Genomic DNA, 17,237 nt, shown 5'->3' on the forward strand with positions numbered 1-17,237 from the left:
GCAAAAATGCAAAGTTAATAATGATAGTGCAACTTATTTGTGGCACTGCCGTTTAGGTCATATCGGTGTAAAGCGCATGAAGAAACTCCATACTGATGGGCTTTTGGAATCACTTGATTAAGAATCAGTTGATGCTTGCGAACCATGCCTCATGGGCAATATGACTAAGACTCCGTTTTTCGGAACAATGGAGCGAGCAACAGATTTGTTGGAAATCATACATACTGATGTATATGGTCCGATGAATATTGAGGCTCGCGACAGGTATCATTATTTTCTGACCTTCACAAATGATTTAAACAGATATGAGTATATCTACTTGATGAAACATAAGTCTGAAAAGTTCAAAGTATTTCAGAGTGAAGTGGAAAATCATCGTGACAAGAAAATAAAGTTTCTACGATCTGATCGCAAAGACGAATATTTGAGTTACGAGTTTGGTCTTTAATTAAAACAATGTGGAATAGTTTCACAAACTCATGCCACCTGGAACACCGCAACATAATGGTGTGTCCGAACGTCATAACCGTACTTTATTGGATATAGTACAATCTATGATGTTTCTTACTGATTTACTAATACCGTTTTGGGATCATGCATTAGAGACAGCTGCATTCACGAAAAAAAGGGGCACCATCTAAATCCTTTGAGACGACACTGTATGAACTGTGGTTTAACAAGAAACCAAAGTTGTCGTTTCTTAAAGTTTGGGGTTGCAATGCTTATAAGAAAAAGTTTCATCCTGATAAGCTCAAACCCAAATCGGAGAAATGTGTCTTCATAGGATACCCAAAGAAGACAGTTGGGTACACCTTTTATCACAGATCTGAAGGCAAGAAATTCGTTGCTAAGAATGGATCCTTTCTAGAGAAGGAGTTTCTCTCGAAATAAGTGAGTGGGAGGAAAGTAGAACTTGATGAGGTAACTGTACCTGCTCCCTTATTGGAAAGTAGTTCATCACAGAAAACGGTTTCTGTGACACCTACACCAATTAGTGAGAAAGTTAATGATGATGATCATGAAACTTCAGATCAAGTTATTTCTGAACCTCGTAGATCAACTAGAGTAAGATCCGCACCAGAGTGGTACGGTAATCCTGTTCTGGAAATCATGCTACTAGATCATGATGAACCTACGAACTATGAAGAATCGATGGTGAGCCCATTCCGCAAAATGGCTTGAAGCCATGAAATCTGAGATGGGATCCATGTATGAAAACAAAGTATGGACTTTGGTTGACTTGCCCGATGATCGGCAAGCAATTGAAAATAAATGGATCTTCAAGAGGAAGACGGACGCTGGTAGAAGTGTTACAATCTATAAAGCTAGAATTGTCGCAAAAAGGTTTTCGACAAGTTCAAGATGTTGACTACGATGAGAGTTTCTCACTCGTATCTATGCTTAAGTCTGTCCGAATCATGTTAGCAATTGCCGTGTTTTATTAAATCTGGCAAATGGATAAACAAAGCTGCGTTCCTTAATGGATTTCTTAAAGAAGAGTTGTATATGATGCAACCAGAAGGTTTTGTCAATCCTAAAAATGTTAACAAAATATGCAATCTCCAACGATCCATCTATGGACTGGTGCAAGCATCTCGGAGTTGGAATATGCGCTTTGATGAGATGATCAAAGTATATAGTTTTATACAGACTTGTGGTGAAGCCTGTATTTACAAGAAAGTGAGTGGGAGCACTATAGCATTTCTGACAAGTATATGTGAATGACATATTATTGATCAGAAATAATGTAGAATTATTCTGCAAAGCATAAAGGAGTGTTTGAAAGAAGTTTTTCAAAGAAAGACCTCGGCGAAGCTGCTTACATATTAAGCATCAAGATCTATAGAGATAGATCAAGACGCTTGATAAGTTTTTTTTCAATGAGTGCATACCTTGACAATATTTTGAAGTAGTTCAAAATGGAACAGTCAAAGAAAAGAGTTCTTGGCTGTGTTACAAGGTGTGAAATTGAGTAAGACTCAAAGCCCGACCATGGCAGAAGATAGAAAGAGAATGAAAGTCATTCCCTATGCCTCAGCCATAGGTTCTATAAAGTATGCCATGCTGTGTACCAGATCTATTGTATACCCTACACTATGTTAAGCAAGGGAGTACAATAGTGATCTAGGAGTAGATCACTGGACAGCGGTCAAAATTATCCTTAGTGGAATAAGGATATGTTTCTCGATTATGGAGGTGACAAAAGGTTCATCGTAAAAGGGTTACGTCGATACAAGTTTTGGCACTGATCCGGATGACTCTTAGTCTCAATCTGGATGCATATTGAAAGTGGGAGCAATTAGCTATAGTAGCTCCGTGCAGAGCATTGTTGACATAGAAATTTGCAAAATACATACGGATCTGAATATGGCAGACCCGTTGACTAAACTTCTCTCACAAGAAAAACATGATCGCACCTTAGTACTCTTTGGGTGTTAATCACATAGCGATGTGAACTAGATTATTGACTCTAGTAAAGCCTTTGAGTGTTGGTCACATAATGATGTGAACTATTGGTGTTAAATTACATGGCAATGTGAACTAGATTATTGACTCTAGTGCAAGTGGGAGACTGAAGGAAATATGCCCTAGAGGCAATAATAAAGTTATTATTTATTTCCTTATTTCATGATAAATGTTTATTATTCATGCTAGAATTGTATTAACCGGAAACATAATACATGTGTGAATACATAGACAAACAGAGTGTCACTAGTATGCCTCTACTTGACTAGCTCGTTAATCAAAGATGGTTATGTTTCCTAACCATAGACAAAGAGTTGTTATTTGATTAATGGGATCACATCATTAGGAGAATGATGTGATTGACTTGACCCATTCCGTTAGCTTAGCACTCGATCGTTTAGTATGTTTCTATTGCTTTCTTCATGACTTATACATGTTCCTATGACTATGAGATTATGCAACTCCCATTTACCAGAGGAACACTTTGTGTGCTATCAAACGTCACAACGTAATTGGGTGATTATAAAGGAGCTCTACAGGTGTCTCCAAAGGTACATGTTGGGTTGGCGTATTTCGAGATTAGGATTTGTCACTCCGATTGTCGGAGAGGTATCTCTGGGCCCTCTCGGTAATGCACATCACATAAGCCTTGCAAGCATTGCAACTAATGAGTTAGTTGCGAGATGATGTATTATAGAGCGAGTAAAGAGACTTGCCGGTAATGAGATTGAACTAGGTATTGAGATACCGACGATCGAATCTCGGGCAAGTAACATACCGATGACAAAGGGAACAACGTATGTTGTTATGCGGTCTGACCGATAAAAATCTTCGTAGAATATGTAGGAGCCAATATGAGCATCCAGGTTCTGCTATTGGTTATTGACCGGAGACATGTCTCGGTCATGTCTACATTGTTCTCGAACCCGTAGGGTCCGCACGCTTAAGGTTTCGATGACAGTTATATTATGAGTTTATGAGTTTTGATGTACCGAAGGAGTTCGGAGTCCCGGATGAGATCGGGGACATGACGAGGAGTCTCGAAATGGTCGAGACGTAAAGATCGATATATTGGACGACTATATTCGGACATCGGAAAGGTTCCGAGTGGTTCGGGTATTTTTCGGAGTACCGGGGAGTGGGCTGCGCCCCCTCCTTCCTTCTCTTCCTTCTTCCCCTTCCTTGTCTCCTACTCCTACTACATGGAAGGACTCCTAGTTGGACTAGGAAAGGGGGAATCCTACTCCCGGTGGGAGTAGGACTCCCCTAGGGCGCGCCATAGAGAGGGCCGACCCTCCCCTCCTCCACTCCTTTATATACGGGGGCAGGGGGGACCCCATAGACATACAAGTTGATCCACGTGATCATATTCTTAGCCGTGTGCGGTGCCCCCTTCCACCATAATCCTCGATAATATTGTAGCGGTGCTTAGGCGAAGCCCTGCGACGGTAGTACATCAAGATCGTCACCACGCCGTCGTGCTGACGGAACTCTACCCCGACACTTTGCTGGATCGGAGTCTGGGGATCGTCATCGAGCTGAACGTGTGCTAAAACTCGGAGGTGCCGTAGTTTCGGTGCTTGATCGGTCGGGCCGTGAAGACGTACGACTACATCAACCGCGTTGTGCTAACGCTTCCGTTGTCGGTCTACAAGGGTACGTAGATCACACTCTCCCCTCTCGTTGCTATGCATCACCGTGATCTTGCGTGTGCGTAGGAAAATTTTAAAATTACTACGTTCCCCAACAAGATCCCATCCAACCCATCACCGTCCAGCAAGCCTACGATGGAATTACACACGCACGGCGGTGAGCATCATGAAATTGGTGATGGAGGATGGTTGATGATGATGATAGCGACGGATTCCCCTCTCCGGAGCCCCAAACGGACTCCAGATCAGCCCTCCCGAGAGGTTTTAGGGCTTGGCGGCGGCTCCGTATCGTAAGACGCGATGAATTCTTCTCCCTGATTTTTCTCTCCCTGGAACACAATATATATAGTTGGAGTTGGAGTCGAAGAGGCACCTGGGGGCCCACGAGGTAGGGGGCGCACCCTAGGGGGGCAGGCGCGACCCCACCCTCATGGAGAGATGGTGGGCCCCTGGCCTTCATCTTTTGCAGGTATTTTTTATATTTTCCAAAAAGTTGCTCCGTGAAGTTTCAGGTCATTCCGAGAATGTTTGTTTCTGCACATAAATAACACAATGGTAATTCTGCTGAAAACAGCGTCAGTACGGGTTAGTTCCATTCAAATCATGCAAGTTAGAGTCCAAAATAAGGGTGTTTGGAAAAGTACATACGTTGGAGACGTATCAGTGGCTCTCGCTAGGCAGCAATGTGCGTAAAAAAATTTATGACTTTGATTTTCTTTTAATCAAAACATTTTATTTAGTCATTAAATCATTTAAATTTGAGTAATTCATACCTTAAGAATTTGAGCGTTAAATTTAATGAGCAAATATATGAGTCTTGACTAGAAAATTGTGCAGAATTCATTTTTGACTTTAATTTGCACATTTGAGCACTTCAATTTCGTGCACATATTTAAATTGCATTTAAAACCCTTTTTAACTTGATATATATATATAAATTCACTAGAGAAATGCAACTAGTACATCTACAATATTTTCTTGCATGTCCAAAGCACTTGAACCTCCTGTACCGTAGTAATTTCAATTTAACTTCAGCTAGCAAATATGTCCATGCGTTGCAACGGGAGACAAAAAAGTTATGCGGTAGCCAAATATGTATGACTCAATACCGTGATATTGTTGGAAATATGCCCTAGAGGCAATAATAAATTAGTTATTATTATATTTCCTTGTTCATGATAATCGTTTATTATCCATGCTAGAATTGTATTGATAGGAAACTCAGATACATGTGTGGATACATAGACAACACCATGTCCCTAGTAAGCCTCTAGTTGACTAGCTCGTTGATCAATAGATGGTTACGGTTTCCTGACCATGGACATTGGATGTCATTGATAACGGGATCACATCATTAGGAGAATGATGTGATGGACAAAGACCCAATCCTAAGCCTAGCACAAGATCATGTAGTTCGTATGCTAAAGCTTTTCTAATGTCAAGTATCATTTCCTTAGACCATGAGATTGTGCAACTCCCGGATACCGTAGGAGTGCTTTGGGTGTGCCAAACGTCACAACGTAACTGGGTGGCTATAAAGGTACACTACAGGTATCTCCGAAAGTGTCTGTTGGGTTGGCACGAATCAAGACCGGGATTTGTCACTCCGTGTGACGGAGAGGTATCTCTGGGCCCACTCGGTAGGACATCATCATAATGTGCACAATGTGATCAAGGAGTTGATCACGGGATGATGTGTTACGGAACGAGTAAAAGAGACTTGCCGGTAACGAGATTGAACAAGGTATCGGGATACCGACGATCGAATCTCGGGCAAGTATCGTACCGCTAGACAAAGGGAATTGTATACGGGATTGATTAAGTCCTTGACATCGTGGTTCATCCGATGAGATCATCGTGGAACATGTGGGAGCTAACATGGGTATCCAGATCCCGCTGTTAGTTATTGACCGGAGAGTCATCTCGGTCATGTCTGCATGTCTCCCGAACCCGTAGGGTCTACACACTTAAGGTTCGGTGACGCTAGGGTTATAGAGATATTAGTATGCGGTAACCCGAAAGTTGTTCGGAGTCCCGGATGAGATCCCGGACGTCACGAGGAGTTCCGGAATGGTCCGGAGGTAAAGAATTATATATAGGAAGTGCTATTTCGGCCATCGGGACAAGTTTCGGGGTCACCGGTATTGTACCGGGACCACCGGAAGGGTCCCGGGGGTCCACCGGGTGGGGCCACATGGGCTGTAGGGGGTGCGCCTTGGCCTGCATGGGCCAAGGGCACCAGCCCCAAGAGGCCCATGCGCCAAGAGAAGAGAAAAAAAGGGAGAGTCCTAAAGGGGGAAGGCACCTCCGAGGTGCCTTGGGGAGGATGGACTCCTCCCCCCCTTGGCCGCACCCTTTCCTTGGAGGAAGGGGCAAGGCTGCGCCCTCCCCCTCTCCCTTGGCCCTATATATAGTGGGGGGAAGGGAGGGCAAACCAATCCAAGGCCTGGCGCCTCCCTCTCCCTCCCGTGACACATCTCCCTCCTCCCGCAGCGCTTATCGAAGCCCTGTTGGAATCCCGCTACTTCCACCATGCCGTCGTGCTGCTGGATCTCCATCAACCTCTCCCTCCTCCTTGCTGGATCAAGGCGTGGGAGACGTCTCCGTTCTGTACGTGTGTTGAACGCGGAGGTGCCGTCCGTTCGGCGCTAGGATCATCGGTGATTTGAATCACGACGAGTACGACTCCATCAACCCCGTTCCCTTGAACGCTTCCGCGCGCGATCTACAAGGGTATGTAGATCCACTCCTCCCTCGTTGCTAGATGACTCTATAGATAGATCTTGGTGACACGTAGGAAAATTTTGAATTATTGCTACGTTCCCTAATAGTGGTATCAGAGCTAGGTCTATGCGTAGTTTCTATGCACGAGTAGAACACAAAGTAGTTGTGGGCGTTGATTTTGTTCAATATGCTTGCCGTTACTAGTCTTATCTTGATTCGGCGGCATCGTGGGATGAAGCGGCCCGGACCAACCTTACACGTATGCTTACGTGAGACCGGTTCCACCGACTGACATGCACTAGTTGCATTAGGTGGCTGGCGGGTGTCTGTCTCTCCCACTTTAGTCGGATCGGATTCGATGAAAAGGGTCCTTATGAAGGGTAAATAGCAATTGGCATATCACGTTGTGGTTTTTGTGTAGGTAAGAAACGTTCTTGCTAGAAACCCATAGCAGCCATGTAAAACATGCAAACAACAATTAGAGGACGTCTAACTTGTTTTTGCAGGGTATGCTATGTGATGTGATATGGCCAAAAGGATGTGATGAATGATATATGTGATGTATGAGATTGATCATGTTCTTGTAATAGGAATCACGACTTGCATGTCGATGAGTATGACAACCGGCAGGAGCCATAGGAGTTGTCTTAATTTATTTATGACCTGCGTGTCAACATAAACGTCATGTAATTACTTTACTTTATTGCTAACCGTTAGCTATAGTAGTAGAAGTAATAGTTGACGTGACAACTTCATGGAGACACGATGATGGAGATCATGATGATGGAGATCATGGTGTCATGCCGGTGACAAGATGATCATGGAGCCCCAAGATGGAGATCAAAGGAGCTATATGATATTGGCCATATCATGTCACTATTATTTGATTGCATGTGATGTTTATCATGTTTATACATCTTGTTTACTTAGAACGACGGTAGTAAATAAGATGATCCCTCATTAAAATTTCAAGAAGTGTTCTCCCCTAACTGTGCACCGTTGCTACAGTTCGTCGTTTCGAAGCACCACGTGATGATCGGGTGTGATAGATCCTTACGTTCACATACAACAGGTGTAAGACAGTTTTACACATGCAAAACACTTAGGGTTAACTTGACGAGCCTAGCATGTGTATAGACATGGCCTCGGAACACAGAAGACCGAAAGGTCGAGCATGAGTCGTATGGTAGATACGATCAACATGAAGATGTTCACCGACGTTGACTAGTCCGTCTCACGTGATGATCGGACACGGCCTAGTTGACTCGGATCATGTAATCACTTAGATGACTAGAGGGATGTCTATCTGAGTGGGAGTTCATAAGATGAACTTAATTATCCTGAACATAGTCAAAAGGTCTTCGCAAATTATGTCGTAGCTCGCGCTTCAGTTCTACTGTTTAGTTATGTTCCTAGAGAAAATTTAGTTGAAAGTTGGTAGTAGCAATTATGCGGACTAGGTCCGTAAACTGAGGATTGTCCTCATTGCTTCATAGAAGGCTTATGTCCTTAATGCACCGCTCAGTGTGCTGAACCTCGAACGTTGTCTGTGGATGTTGCGAACATCTGACATACACATTTTGATAACTACGTGATAGTTCAGTTAAACGGTTTAGAATTAAGGCACCGAAGACGTTTTTGAAACGTTGCGAAACATATGAGATGTTTTGAGGGCTGAAATTGGGATTTCAGGCTCGTGCCCATGTCAAGAGGTATAAGACCTCCGACGATTTTTCTTAGCCTGCAAACTAGGGAGAAAAGCTCAATTGTTGAGCTTGTGCTCAGACTGTCTGAGTACAACATTCATTTGAATCAAGTGGGAGTTGATCTTCCAGATGAGTTAGTGATGTTTCTCCAAAGTCATTGCCACCAAGCTGCTAGAGCTTCGTGATGAACTATAATACATCACGGACATATATGATGATCCTTGAGATATTCGCGATGTTTGACACCACAAAAGTAGAAATCAAGAAGGAGCATCAATTGTTGATGGTTGGTGAAACCACTAGTTTCAAGTAGGGCAAGGGCACGAAGGGATACTTCATGAAACGGCAATTCAGCTGCTGCTCTAGTGAAGAAACCCAAGGTTGAAGCCAAACCCGAGACTGAGTGCTTCTGTAATAAGGGGAACAGCCACTGGAGCAGAATTACCCTAGATACTTGGTAGATGAGAAGGCTGGCAAGGTCGATAGAAGTATATTGGATATACATTGTGTTGATGTGTACTTTACTAGTACTCCTAGTAGCACCAGGGTATTAGATACCGGTTCGGTTGCTAAGTGTTAGTAACTCGAAACAAAAGGCTACGGAATAAACGGAGACTAGCTAAAAGGTGAGCTGACGATATGTGTTGGAAGTGTTTCCAATGTTGATATGATCAAGCATCGCACGCTCCCTCTACCATCGAGATTGGTGCTTGCGTTGAGCATAGACATGATTGGATTATGTCTATCGCAATACGGCTATTCATTTAAAGAGAATAATGGTTACTCTATTTATTTGAATAATACCTTCAATGGTCTTACACCTGAATTGAATGGTTTATTGAATCTCGATCGTAGTGATACACATGTTCATGCCAAAAGATATAGGATAGTAATGATAGTACCACCTACTTGTGGCACTGCCACTTAAGTCATATCGGTGTAAAACGCATGAAGAAGCTCCATGTTGATGGATCTTTGGACTCACTCATTTTTGAAAAGTTTGAGACATGCGAACCATGTTTGTTGGTAGATATGCATGAAGAAACTCTATACAGATGGATCGTTTGGACTCACTTGATTTTGAATCACTTGAGACATGCAAATCATACCACATGGGCAAGATGACTGAAAGCCTCGTTTTCAGTAAAATGGAACTGGAAAGCAACTTGTTGGAAGTAATACATTTTGATGTGTGCAGTCCAATGAGTGCTGAGGCGTGTAGTGGATATCGTTATGTTCTTACTTCACAGATGATTTGAGTAGATGTTGAGTATATTTACTTGATAAATCACGAGTCTGAATTATTGAAAGGTTCAAGTAATTTCAGGGTGAAGTTGAAAGATCGTCGTGACAAGAGGATAAAGTATCTATGATATGATCATAGAGATGAATATCTGAATTACGAGTTTGGCACAGAATTAAGACATTGTGGAAATTGTTTCACAACTGATACAGCCTGGAACACCATAGTGTGATGGTGTGTCCGAACATCATAACTGCACCCTATTGGATATGATGCATACCATGATTACCACAATAGTTTATGGGTTAGGCATTAGAGACAACCACATTCACTTTAAATAGGGCACCACGTAATTCCGATGAGATGACACCGTATGAACTATGGTTTAGAGAAACCTAAGCTGTCATTTCTTAAAAGTTTGGGGTTGCGACGCTTATGTGAAAAAGTTTCAGGCCGATAAGCTCGAACCCAAAGCGGATAAATACATCTTCATAGGACACCCAAAATAGTTGGGTATACCTCCTGTCTCAGATTCGAAAGCAATAAGGGATTGTTTCTAGAATCGGGTCCTTTCTCGAGGAAAAGTTTCTCTCGAAAGAATTGAGTGGGAGGATGATGGAGACTTGATGAGGTTATTGAACCGTCACTTCAACTAGTGTATAGCAGGGCACAAAGAGTTGTTCCTGTGGCACCTACACCAATTGAAGTGGAAGCTTATGATAGTGATCATGAAACTTCAGATCAAGTCACTACCAAACCTCGTGGGATGACAAGGATGCGTACTACTTCAGAGTGGTACGTAATCCTGTCTTGGAAGTCATGTTGCTAGACAACAATGAACCTACGAGCTATGGAGAAGCGATGGTGGGCCTGGATTCCAAAATGGCTCGAGGCCATATAATCCGAGAGAGGATCCATATATGAAAAAACAAAGTGTAGACTTTGGAAGAGCTACTTGATGGTCGTAAGGCTGTTAGGTACATATGGATTTTAAAAGGAAGACGGACAATGATGGTAGGTATCACCATTAAGAAAGCTCGACTTGTCGTTAAGATGTTTTTCGACAAGTTCAAGGAGTTGACTATGATGAGACTTTCTCACTCGTAGCGATGCTAAGAGTCTGTTGGAATTATATTAGCGATTACTGCATTATTTATGAAATCTTGCAGATAGGATGTCAAAACATTGTTTCCTCGACGATTTTCTTGAGGAAAGGTTGTATGTGATACAACCGGAAGGTTTTGTCAATCCTGAAAGATGCTAATAAGTATGCAAAGCTCCAGCAATCCTTCTAAGGACTGGAGTAAGCATCTCAGAGTTGGAATGTATGCTTTTGATGAGATGATCAAAGATTTTGGGTTTATACAAAGTTTATGAGAAACTTGTATTTCCAAAGAAGTGAGTGGGAGCACTATAGAATTTCTGATGAGTATATGTTGTTGACATATTATGGATCAGAAATGACGCAGAATTTCTGGAAAGCATATAGGGTTATTTGGAAAGTGTTTTTCAATGGAAAGCCTGGATTAAGCTACTTGAACATTGAGCATCAAGATCTATAAGGATAGATCAAAACGCTTAATGGTACTTTCAAATGAGCACATACCTTGACATGATCTTGAAGGTGTTCAAGATGGATCAGTCAAAGAAGGAGTTCTTGCCTGAGTTGTAAGGTATGAAGTTAAGACTTAAAGCTCGACCACGGCAGAATAGAGAGAAAGGACGAAGGTCGTCCCCTATGCTTAAGACATAGGCTCTACAGTATGCTATGCTGTGTACCGCACCTGAAGTGTGCCTTGCCATGAGTCAGTCAAGGGGTACAAGAGTGATCCAAGAATGGATCACAAGACAGCGGTCAAAGTTATCCTTAGTAACTAGTGGACTAAGGAATTTTCTCGATTATGGAGGTGGTAAAAGAGTTCGTCGTAAAGGGTTACGCCGATGCAAACTTTGACACTAATCCAGATTATTCTGAATAGTAAACTGGATTCGTATAGTAGAACAGTTGTTTGGAATAGCTCCAAATGTAGCGTAGTAGTTGCATCTACAAGATGACATAGAAATTTGCGAAGTACATACGGATCTGAAAGATTCAGACCCGTTGACTATAACATCTCTCACAAGCATAACATGTTCAAACCCAGAACTCATCGAGTGTTAATCACATGGTAATGTGAACTAGATTATTGACTCTAGTAAACTCTTTGGGTGTTAGTCACATGGGGATGTGACCTTGAGTGTTAATCACATATCGATGTGAACTGGATTATTGACTCTAGTGCAAGTGGGAGACTATTGGAAATATGCCCTAGAGGCAATAATAAATTAGTTATTATTATATTTCCTTGTTCATGATAATCGTTTATTATCCATGCTAGAATTGTATTGATAGGAAACTCAGATACATGTGTGGATACATAGACAACACCATGTCCCTAGTAAGCCTCTAGTTGACTAGCTCGTTGATCAATAGATGGTTACGGTTTCCTGACCATGGACATTGGATGTCATTGATAACGGGATCACATCATTAGGAGAATGATGTGATGGACAAAGACCCAATCCTAAGCCTAGCACAAGATCATGTAGTTCGTATGCTAAAGCTTTTCTAATGTCAAGTATCATTTCCTTAGACCATGAGATTGTGCAACTCCCGGATACCGTAGGAGTGCTTTGGGTGTGCCAAACGTCACAACGTAACTGGGTGGCTATAAAGGTACATTACAGGTATCTCCGAAAGTGTCTGTTGGGTTGGCACGAATCAAGACTGGGATTTGTCACTCCGTGTGACGGAGAGGTATCTCTGGGCCCACTCGGTAGGACATCATCATAATGTGCACAATGTGATCAAGGAGTTGATCACGGGATGATGTGTTACGGAACGAGTAAAAGAGACTTGCCGGTAACAAGATTGAACAAGGTATCGGGATACCGACGATCGAATCTCGGGCAAGTATCGTACCGCTAGACAAAGGGAATTGTATACGGGATTGATTAAGTCCTTGACATCGTGGTTCATCCGATGAGATCATCGTGGAACATGTGGGAGCTAACATGGGTATCCAGATCCCGCTGTTAGTTATTGACCGGAGAGTCATCTCGGTCATGTCTGCATGTCTCCCGAACCCGTAGGGTCTACACACTTAATGTTCGGTGACGCTAGGGTTATAGAGATATTAGTATGCGGTAACCCGAAAGTTGTTCGGAGTCCCGGATGAGATCCCGGACGTCACGAGGAGTTCTGGAATGGTCCGGAGGTAAAGAATTATATATAGGAAGTGCTATTTCGGCCATCGGGACAAGTTTCGGGGTCACCGGTATTGTACCGGGACCACCGGAAGGGTCCCGGGGGTCCACCGGGTGGGGCCACATGGGCTGTAGGGGGTGCGCCTTGGCCTGCATGGGCCAAGGGCACCAGCCCCAAGAGGCCCATGCGCCAAGAGAAGAGAAAAAAAGGGAGAGTCCTAAAGGGGGAAGGCACCTCCGAGGTGCCTTGGGGAGGATGGACTCCTCCCCCCCTTGGCCGCACCCTTTCCTTGGAGGAAGGGGCAAGGCTGCGCCCTCCCCCTCTCCCTTGGCCCTATATATAGTGGGGGGAAGGGAGGGCAAACCAATCCAAGGCCTGGCGCCTCCCTCTCCCTCCCGTGACACATCTCCCTCCTCCCGCAGCGCTTAGCGAAGCCCTGTTGGAATCCCGCTACTTCCACCATGCCGTCGTGCTGCTGGATCTCCATCAACCTCTCCCTCCTCCTTGCTGGATCAAGGCGTGGGAGACGTCTCCGTTCCGTACATGTGTTGAACGCGGAGGTGCCGTCCGTTCGGCGCTAGGATCATCGGTGATTTGAATCACGACGAGTACGACTCCATCAACCCCGTTCCCTTGAACGCTTCCGCGCGCGATCTACAAGGGTATGTAGATCCACTCCTCCCTCGTTGCTAGATGACTCCATAGATAGATCTTGGTGACACGTAGGAAAATTTTGAATTATTGCTACGTTCCCTAACAGATATATGAGCGTACTCTATTTTAACAAGGTGGCTCATCATGTTGATATTTACTTTTTTTTTCTGACCCTCGCCGATGATGGTCGAGACGTCCACGTGATCACAATGCATTCAATGTGATAAATATCAATGCTATGAACTTGCCAGTGCATGCCACACTTGTTATTATGTTGCACAAGGGAATGTTTAAAACTTTAAAACCAAATCTCATCAACCACAAACTGTTCCCAATGCCAAGACATATAAAGACTTTAGAAAAACTAATCAAATCCTAGGCATAAAAGACTTTTGAATTAGTGAACATTTTTTCGAATTGACAAACCGTTTTTTTAGAATTTTTGATTTTCACAAAAAAATCACGAACATTAGTTTTGTTTACGAATATTTGTTAAGTGCATGAACATTTTTCGAATTCATTAGCATTCTTTTTACTCAACAAACATTTATTGGATCGGTGAACTTTTTCTAAAATTGGGGAACAAATTTAAAAACAATATTTTTATTTGTGAACATTATCTAAAATTTCTTGGGCATTTTTTTCGGATTCCCGAATATGTTTTGAATACATGATGACAAAAAGGAGGAGAGAAAATCAGCAAGACTTGGGGATCAAACCCTGGTCTGCACAGTAGAAGCAAAAGCCTTTAGCCACTGCGCTGCTTCTACATCTGTGAAATATATGTGGTATCTAACCTACAAAAGGACTGAGCACAACGTCGAGTTTGAAAAAAAATGAATCATTTTTTGATTTGACTTACAGGTGGCATTGGTCAGTAATTTTTGTCAACTTATAGGGCAAATTACATGACGTACCATCAGAAGCAATAGCTCCTTTATTATTAGGTAAAGATTTACATATAGAATCCTTTTGAATAGCTTTTGAACCTCCTCCTGCTAGTGTGCCCTCCGCATCATGGCTCTTCCACCTGCTAGTGTCACCCATTAGATGGGTGGGATCCCGCTTGGCTGCTCCACTCACATGGCCCGGACCGACCGTGGATTCCTCTTCCTCACACGTCTGGCCATGACCACGGGATCCCGGGAGGAGACCACAACACAACCTCGGCGGAAACTTGTGCCCGCCAAGATACGTCACTGGAGGGCAGCGACCTCCCTCCCTTTCCTTCCCTTCCCAGAGCTTCGTTGACGGCCCAACGCCCCTCTCCTTCCTCACTAGATCCATAAGGATGACGCATGTCAGCGACTGGATCGACCCTGAGGCGCGCTCCTTGCGCACCCCCTCGATGCACGACAACGACTAGATCAACCCCGAGCTGCGCGGAAACAAAACCTAGGCATCCGTGCACAAACCCTGGCAGCGAGGATCGGTGTAATCTGGCATTGTTGTTTTGGAGGATGTCAGCTCGGCGGCGTGACAAGCGATATGGGAGGCGGATTAGGGGGGGAGGGGGAGGGCATCGGGAGGAGGACGATTTTTTATCGGGCATTGGTGCACTATTTTTTCCTTTACTCTTTCCCATGGGACGGTGGGAGGGGGCATAATTTTTCCGTGGGAGGACGGGGATGAGGGGGGGGGGTGTATCTGGTGCACCGGGGCAATTTGTGCTACCGGTGCACCGGTCGTCCGTTGCATATTCAAAAATGTTCAAAAAAGTCCAGAAAAAATAGTGCATTGAGACAACACCAATGTACATTGTCACAAAAATATAAATCAATATTCAAAACATTGCTCGAGATACAAAAATAACAAATTTGACACTGAATAGTACACAACACAAGTTGGGCTCCAATTTTGGCCCATTAGCACGTTGACGTCAAATTTGTCATTTTTGTATCTTGAGCATTGTTTTGAATTTGGATTTGAATTTTTGTGACGACATACATTGATGTTGTGTCGATACACTAAATTTTTTCCGGATTATTTTGAACATTTTTAAGTGTGCAACGGGGTCCGGTGCACCGGTAGCATCAATTGCCTTGGTGCACGAGATACGTTCCCCGGGGATGAGATCGTTCCATCGGTGATGGGAGGCTGGTACCAAGTAACACACAGATTGCCCTTTAATAATAGAGATACTAGAACATCAAGGCGCGTGTTGCCGCGCCCGCTCATCAAAACGACAATATAAGTATTTATGAAAGAAATAAAGGTATAATTATCAATCAAGATTTGAATTGAGCGCCTCAATTTGTAGCATGGACTACTATATTTTGAATACCAGGGTAGAAATATATAATTTTGAATACCAGGGTAAAAATATAAAATTTTGAACAGCCCGCATGAGATTTTACAAATCTTTGCAGACCCGTAAAGTAGAATATAGATACGGAAAATATTTAAATGATCGACTATGGGTGAAAAATTATGAGCTGACGCGTGAAGTACACTAATGACATAAAATACTGGATTTAACATTTGAACTCCAGTATAGAGAATCTACAATTCTAAGTGAAACTACACAGATAGATCTGTGTCCCGCTGTGGTGGCATAATATTGAACTTAAACTGCACATTGGTGGCCATGCAAATGTATGAATCCAGGGCACATTTCAAGTGCTCAATTTAACATCACATATTCCAGATTGAAGAAATGATATTTGTTTTTTAGGGAAAGAAGAAATGACTCGCTGTGTGGATCATAGTGTCCGTTGTTTGCATCACTGTATGTTAATTTCTTCCATCAAGCAGCTGAAATCATTATGTGTAGAAAAACAGTTGTTGGCATAAGGAAAATAATGGAACCGAGGGTTGTGTATTACCGTGCAAGACTTGGCTTGTGATTTATGAACGGATGCCCGAAGTTGTATTTTACCTCATCATTCATCCTCACAAATGCTATTCCTGCTTCATTTTCAGAAGATAACTCGAAGAATTTCTTTGGGCTTCCTAATCCCGTTATGGCATATTATCAGTCAGGCGACAAATCTCTAATATGCAGAAACCATCGGTCCTTCCTAACATTTATATCAATTAAGTTAAAATTAGCTAGGTACGCAAACTGTGATTTCAGAATAGGGATATCATATCTTAAACTAAACAGGGCATTTGGTTCCTAGCATCAAACAAATTTACCGGAAACTGAATCATATGTGTGTACAAAAGAACCTCATGTACTAAATCTTACGACTAATGAAAAAATTGGAGCATGGGTAGAAAACAACAGTCAGATTTAGCAGCTTTTCGATTGGAATCAGTGGCATATGGGGTAGCGGCAAATCTTCCCCAATTCAATTCAGCACCAACAGCAAACCCTAAAAATAATCCACAAATCAGTAAAGAATTAACAACAAGACACGACATGTAGGAGATTGAAACAAAATATTTGGTAGGATATTGAAACCAAGTTGGAAGAGGGCAAAACAATCCGTTCGACCGCACACGTGCACCACTGTAGTCACAAAAACTCACTCGCTAATGCCGCCGCCATCCTGTTGCAATTGCTCGCTCGTAAATTTGGGGCACCATGAAAGAAGGAAACA

This window comes from Triticum urartu, chromosome 1A (assembly GCF_056163025.1).
Source record: "Triticum urartu cultivar PI428250 chromosome 1A, HENAU_Tu73, whole genome shotgun sequence".
Classification (NCBI taxonomy): domain Eukaryota; kingdom Viridiplantae; phylum Streptophyta; class Magnoliopsida; order Poales; family Poaceae; genus Triticum; species Triticum urartu.